The sequence below is a fragment of the Vigna umbellata genome, chromosome 1, assembly GCF_029865625.1.
Source record: "Vigna umbellata cultivar VRB3 chromosome 1, Vumbellata_1.0, whole genome shotgun sequence".
In the NCBI taxonomy this organism is placed as follows: domain Eukaryota; kingdom Viridiplantae; phylum Streptophyta; class Magnoliopsida; order Fabales; family Fabaceae; genus Vigna; species Vigna umbellata.
The window spans coordinates 98388329-98394154 of record NC_142165.1 but is presented as its reverse complement, the minus strand read 5'-3'; the positions used below and the strand labels follow the sequence as shown (position 1 = coordinate 98394154).

Here is a 5826-nt window from a genome sequence, read left to right as displayed (position 1 = left end):
TGATTGTCGTGATCTCTGGTATTTTCACAACTTGAATCAAATATCCTTACATATGTGATTTAAGGCTAGAAGCCATTTTAAAAAAAATGATTTGGTAAGATGCTTAGGGTTTTGGTTCGAATGGCAGAGATTTTAGAATTACTAGGGATAGTTGCTGTAAAAATCGGCAACAATATTTGTGCGTTGATTTTTGTTGAGTCTTGCTGGGTAGTGATTCTAATATTATGTTTGGATATCCAAACCAACGAACCTAATGGTGAAGCAATTCATTGACTTCTCTACATTTTGTAAAACTGACATGAGAGACATGCTAATTGAGTAAAGAACATTGATTTTTCAAACAGGCTCGAAATCGTAACGTAGTTTAGTTGGAGAGGTATTTTAAGATCAATTGTTAATTAGATAACTCAATTGCGCTTTTCTTGTTACAAACAGAGCAGTGTTTGGGAGCAGAATATAACAATTCATATTTAAGTGGCAAAAAATTGAAGTATCGGCTGCAGGAAATCCATTGATTTAATTCACATTGCTTTTATGCAAACACTTTAGATGTTCGTTGGTGTCTCTGAACTCTCTTGGCAACAAAAACGGCATGTTTTTTGCTTGCCCCTAGTATTACGTGCTCGATTCGACAATGCTATCATTATAGATTAGAGATCTCAAAATCGGTGCTTGATGAGTTCACACCTTGGGTAATCAATGTTTGTCCTCGTTTGGTAGCTAGTTTTCATTCCTTTACGAAAATCAACTGTGTATGGGTATATATGACCCATGGTTCGTAGGTGAGATTTAATCCACTTCTAGAAATGGCATCATTTTATTAAGCTCGCAAAATGAGGGGTCTAGAAAAGTTCCATTCTCCAAAACTCAGTCTTGAAGAAAATTAAGATTAGAGTAAAAGTAGATCTGATTGCATCACAAGAATTTAATTGGTTGTGAATACTAAACTTTCAACTCAGAGTCAACCTATGATGAAGGTAGAATTGAGTCACTTCAAATTGAAAATTAAGACTAATATGTTCTAATTAAGGGTAAAGTTGAATTTCAAATCAAGATTATTTAAATCTATCTTGGATCTGGAATAACTCAAGTTGACCTTTAGTCCAAGTTAATTTGGGTTTACCTTTAGCCTGGATCACTCGACCATCAACTTGAATTGCTTCTCCCAGGCCAACTCACCCTACCTTTGTCCTAAGACAACTCACCCTACCTTTAGCTAAAGACAACTCATTGTACCTTTAGTATAGACCAATTTGGCGATTTTTTGGCTAAACGATCAACCTGGGTTGACTTGACTAACTCAAGTTGATTGTTAGTCTCGCTCAACTTAGATGTCCAAGCCAACTCCGATCTACTTTCAGTTGACTTGACTGATTCAAGTCGATTGTTAGTCTCGCTCGACTTAGATGTCCCAGCCAACTCCGATCTACTTTCAGTTTGGACTGACTTGACCTTTGACTCAGGCCTATTCGGATTGACCTTCAATCCGAGTTGACTCGACCTTCAATTTGGGCCAACTCAAGTCACCCTTTAATCGAGACCAACAAAGTCGACCTAGAATCTTAGTTGACTCGGATCAAACCTTCAGCTTAAGTATACTTGGGTCATCTTTTGGCCTAGGTTAACTTGGGTCACCATTGATCCACAATGACTTGCCTCGACTTTTGGTCCTAATTGGTTTGAATCGATTAATAGTTTGGATAGTTAGTACACACCCATGTATATGTATTATATATTTTTCATTTTAAAATCTTTTTCATACAAATACACACGTGTATATGTTTTATATATTTTTCATTTTAATTTTTTACTTTGTGATCTCATGTTTTTTTTCTCTCAAACACAACACAATTTATGACACTTGGAATTGGCTTATAAATAGAGTTGTCATTTGAGCTCCTAACTCATGTACCGACCCTAATCTTTTTTAAAACTATGCCATATTTTTTTACTCCACTTAATAAGGGTCTTTTTCAAAGTCTTAACCTCCAAAACCCTATGTAAAGTGGGTTGGTGGCAGGATTAAGGTAGGATTGGCCTCCCAAAACTAAATTAGTTTAGTTTTAATGTATTTTTAATTATTTTTTTCATTTGCTTTTTGCAATTTCTATTCAACAGTTTTCAAGCTTCGCATAATATTATATTAATTTTTTTCTTCTTCAGAATCATATTTCTCTAATGTTGAATAGCAAAAAAAAAATTATATTTTAAGAATTTTATGGCATAAGATACAACGTAAAAACACATTTTCTTTTAATAATTTTGTTTTTGAAAGTTTTTATGAACTTATTTTGATAAACTATTTAAAAAATATTTATATATAAATAAATTTTTAACTTACTTTTAGTCTTGACATCTAAAATACAATAATTGCATTTCAGTTTAAAAAAATATTTGTTCTCATAAGAATCATCCATAAAATAATCAATTGTTTTTATAAAATATAACGTAAACATTTTTTTATATCTAAATTAAATAAAAATCACACAATTTTATAATTAACAAAAAAACTAAATGTTAAATGTTAATACAATTACATAATTTGATTTACAAATGCATGACTAATGGATATAATTAAGTTACAAAACCAATTAAACCAATGTATTAATTTAGTAAAAAAAGTTTTAAATTTTATTAGCAATAAAATAGCTAAATTATTAAACGATAGTTCATAAGCTAACTCTAACCTACAGGATTTTTGTAAGTATATGAATTTTTTTATCCTAATCCATGTGAATTTAGATCAAACAATATGGAATATGTGAAGTTGATAGGTCTACTCATAAATTCTCGCTCTCTCACTCTGTTTGTCGATATTGGTGCACCACCACTTAATTTTATGTTGTGAATAATTATTGTAACACTAGTTACATTTGATTCACTTGTGTTGTGAAATTTGATATTAGAACAAGTGAAAAAATATAAACTCATCACGAAACTATTTATATTTGAAATGGATTAAGCATTATCGTCAAATCTTCGCGCTTTTATATTCCTTTTCTTATATTTACTTCTTTAATGGTAATTACATGAATAAAAATCATAAGAATTAGAGTATTGATGAAAAAATCATTTTCCAGAAATGTGTGTTACCAAAGGAGTCTCATTTATAAAAAGAAGTAATAAATATACTTCTTAAAAAAGGTAGTCTAATATTTGACATTGACTAGATGTTTCACACTTTAAATAAAATAATTTGAAGGCTTCCTAAAGAGCATGTTGGTATAGTGTCTAAAATACTAGGTAATAATTGAAATTTCCTTACACTCTTTAACCATCTTTTACCCTTAATATAGTGTCCGTTTTGTTCAACGTCCAAAAGATCAAGGTGTTCTAACATAGGAACCAATATATAAACTTATGTTTTATCATTGATTCTTGAGTTTTTAGGGAGAACTTATTCATTAGTGTCTTACACCATTCAAACGGTTTTAAATAGGTTAAATAGATTTTTAGTCTCTTAACTATCAAACGATTTTGAGTTTAGTCTCTATTCGAAAGTTTTGTTCATTTTAATTCTTTTAGTTTTGAAACTCTTATAATTAGTCCTTAAAATTGGACGTCGTTAACTTGGGTGTTGCTCCCTCCAACACCACATCTTTCTCCCTCCACCTCCCCAATTTTTTTTAATTCCAATTATATCCTCAGATTAAAATTTTTTACTTTTACTATTTTAATTTATTTCAAACCTAGTTATCCTACTTTACTCCTTGCACCCAATCTTTCCATCTCTCATTTTCGTTTAACAATTTGTCTTCCGTTTTACTCTGCAACCACATTTATCTTCTCCGTTTCACTTCTCCTCCTCCGTTTCTTTCTTCTTCATTTTCCTTACATTATTAAAATACATTAAAAATATATTCAAAAATATATTCAAAAATAATAAATCAAAACATTTAAATTAAATTATTAAAATATTTCCAAAATAAAGAATAAACTAATAAAACAAACCCTAAAATAAAAAACGTAACCTTTAAATGAAGGTGACATCATTCAACGGATGTCAACATCCGTTTAAGGAAAAACGGATGTCGACATCCGTTTTAGGGTTCTTAACTTACTTTTTTTTAATTGCAGCGCTCCTCTCCCTCATCACCAACTACGTCCTCTCCAAGCCAAATTCCCCCCTCAAGCTTCTCTACTGCACGCGCACTGTCCACGAGATGGAGAAGACGCTTGCCGAGCTTCGCCTCCTCCACGACTACCAGCTCCTGCACCTTGGTCCTGCCGCACGGATTCTCGCCCTCGGGTTGTCCTCCTGGAAGAATCTCTGCGTCAATTCAAGAGTTCTTGCGCCGGAGAATCGCGACTCCATGGATGCTGGCTGCTGGAAGCTGACTGCCTCTTGGGTCCTGGCGTTCGTCGCGGAGAACCCCTCTGTGTTGTCGTGTGAGTTCTTTGAGTAGTATGAGAGGGAAGGGTCATCCATAGTTCTGCCTCCCGGGGTTTATACTGTCCAGGTTTGGGTGTTTCTTTCTAGATTGGGAAATGTCTTAAATTTATAGTGGTTTGAGTGGGCGAAAAGGGATTTGGATTAAGGATTTGAATTGTGACTACAATTGTGATCTCATTTTGATACTTGGTATTTTGGACAAATGTGGTCAATGCAGCTGTAATTGCTGTGTGATGATGTTGGGTGAACCAAAAACCTTGATTTTATGGTCAAAATCGTCGTTATGGACGGAGTTATTGAAAAAAAAAGGTAAGTTAAGAACCCTAATGCTAATCTGATTTCATAAACCAAAACGTGGCAATCACTTAATCTGATTTCTAAAATGAAAAGCAACGTGACAGAGAGTAAAAAGGGAAACTGACATCAGATCGTGGGCTCGCCCTTTGCCACATCAAATAAAAGTTAACACCGTCCAGTTTTAAAGACTAATTATAAGAGTTTCAAAACTAAAATAGTTAAAATGAACAAAACTTTCGAATAAGGACTAAATCCAAAATTGCTTGATAGTTAAAAGACTAAAAACATATTTAACCATTTTAAATATAACTTCCTTTTGTACGTTTTGTCTTTTCTACAAAATATAAAAACTGAAACTCCTCGTGAATGTTGAGTTTTAAAATTTAATTTAAAGAATTGCTTTTATCGATTTTTGTGAGTTTTTCTGTTCTTTTTCCTTTCTATCCTTTTTTTTCTATTGGTAGAATGTATATATATATTTATCAATTTTGAATTTAGTAATTACACATTGAAATGTGAAGTCAAGCAATAAAACTAAAAATTCACATAATCTTTGAAGTTGCAAGAGTTGTTTATTCATGTTTTCGTAGAGAATCTTACCATTGTTATGCATTCTTTATAGAACCACGAAAAATGACACTAGTAGAAAAATGACATTTTATAACAAACCTATTATAACGTATAAAAATTATCCATCATAATAGGGAGATATTATAACGTAGTTTTCAAAATCAGTTATAATATGAGACGCGGTGGCAAACTTGTAAATAAGTTTAAGATATATTATAACGTAGTTTTGAAAATCAGTTATAATATAAAAAGCGGTGGCAAACTTGTAAATAAGTTGAAAACCTATTATTGATGTATTATAACGTATTTTTAGAAATCAGTTATAATATCTCAGTATCCCTCTTACTCTCGTTCCCCTCTTCACGTTCTCTCTCACTCTCATTCCTCTCTTCCTCTTCGTCTCATTGCTCTCTTCACGTTCTCACTCTCATTCCTCTCACGCAGTGGCTCTTCGTCTCATTCCTCTCTTCACGTTCCCTCTCACTCTCATTCCTCTCACGCAGTGGCTCCGCTGCCTCTTTCCTCTCACGCTCCGCTGCCTCTTTCCTCTCACGCAGTGGCTCCGC

At 32.9% G+C, this 5826-nt stretch overlaps 1 pseudogene; it reads left to right on the top strand.

The window, feature by feature from the left end:
* The first annotated feature begins 4028 nt into the window (after positions 1-4028).
* LOC148206953 (general transcription and DNA repair factor IIH helicase subunit XPD pseudogene) lies at positions 4029-4406 on the top strand (annotated as a pseudogene).
* Positions 4407-5826: the final 1420 nt, after the last annotated feature.